This window comes from Arachis hypogaea, chromosome 16, assembly GCF_003086295.3.
Source record: "Arachis hypogaea cultivar Tifrunner chromosome 16, arahy.Tifrunner.gnm2.J5K5, whole genome shotgun sequence".
Taxonomy (NCBI): Eukaryota; Viridiplantae; Streptophyta; class Magnoliopsida; order Fabales; family Fabaceae; genus Arachis; species Arachis hypogaea.
Window position 1 is genome coordinate 62,581,475 of NC_092051.1, and position 1,511 is coordinate 62,582,985.

The 1,511-nt window shown below is 41.8% G+C and overlaps 1 non-coding gene across 1 annotated transcript; it reads left to right on the forward strand.

Moving 5' to 3' along the window:
* The first annotated feature begins 994 nt into the window (after positions 1-994).
* Positions 995-1,098, forward strand: LOC112760156 (small nucleolar RNA R71). Its single transcript, XR_003180607.1, has one exon. It is a non-coding gene; the product is annotated as a small nucleolar RNA R71 (small nucleolar RNA).
* The last annotated feature ends 413 nt before the right edge of the window (positions 1,099-1,511 follow it).

The window sequence follows — 1,511 nt, forward strand, 5'->3', positions numbered from 1 at the left end:
AAGAAACTTGGCAGTTTGCTCTTCAGTAACATCCTCATTCTCTTCAGAAGAGGAATACTCATCAGAGCTCATGAAGGGTATAAGGAGGTTCAATGGAATCTCTATGGTCTCTAGATGAGCCTCAGAGTCCTTTGGTTCCTCAGAGGGAAGCTCCTTATTGATCACTAGACGTCCCAGGGGGTCTTCCTCCTTGGGATTCACGTCCTCTCCTTCCCTTACAGGTTCGGCCATGGTGCTTATGTCAATGGCCTTGCACTCTCCTTTTGGATTCTCTTCTGTATTGCTTGGGAGAGTACTAGGAGGGATTTCAGTGATCCTTTTACTCAGCTGGCCCACTTGTGCTTCCAAATTTCTAATGGAAGACCTTGTTTCATTCATGAAACTTGCAGTGGCCTTGGATAGATCAGAGACTAAGTTTGCTAAATTAAAAGTATTTTGTTCAGAGTTCTCTGTCTGTTGCTGAGTGGATGATGGAAAAGGCTTGCTATTGCTAAACCTATTTCTTCTACCATTATTAAAGCCTTGTTGAGGCTTTTGATCCTTCCATGAGAAATTTGGATGATTTCTCCATGATGAGTTATAGGTGTTTCTATAAGATTCACCTAAGTAATTCACCTCTGCTATTGCAGGGTTCTCAGGATCATAAGCTTCTTCTTCAGAAGATGCCTCTTGAGTACTGTTGGATGTAGCTTGCATTCCATTCAGACTCTGGGAAATCATATTGACTTGCTGAGTCAATATTTTATTCTGAGCCAATATGGCATTCAAAGTATCAATTTCAATAACTCCCTTCTTCATAGGCGTCCCATTACTCACAGGATTCCTCTCAGAAGTGTACATGAACTGGTTATTAGCAACCATGTCAATGAGTTCTTGAGCTTCTGCAGGCGTTTTCTTTAGGTGAATGGATCCACCTGCAGAAGTATCCAATGACATCTTTGATAGCTCAGATAAACCATCATAGAATATATCCAGGATGGTCCATTCTGAAAACATGTCAGTAGGACACTTTTTGGTCAGTCCTTTGTATCTCTCCCAAGCTTCATAGAGGGATTCACCTTCTTTCTGTATGAAGGTCTGAATGTCCACTCTAAGCTTGCTCAGCTTTTGAGGAGGAAAGAACTTGGCTAAGAAAGCTGTGACCAGCTTATCCCAAGAGTTCAGGCTATCTCTAGGTTGAGAGTCCAACCACACTCTAGCTCTATCTCTTACAGCAAAAGGGAAAAGCATGAGCCTGTAGACTTCATGATCTACTCCATTAGTCTTAACAGTATCACATATCTGCAAGAATTCAGTTAAGAACTGAAAAGGATCTTCAGATGAAAGTCCATGAAACTTGCAGTTCTGCTGCATCAGAGAAACTAGCTGAGGTTTCAGCTCAAGGTTGTCTGCTCCAATGGTAGGAATGGAGATGCTTCTTCCATGTAAATTGGAATTAGGTGCAGTAAAGTACCCAAGTATTCTCCTTGCATTATTATTATTTTCGGCTGCCATCTCCTCTTCCTGTTCGA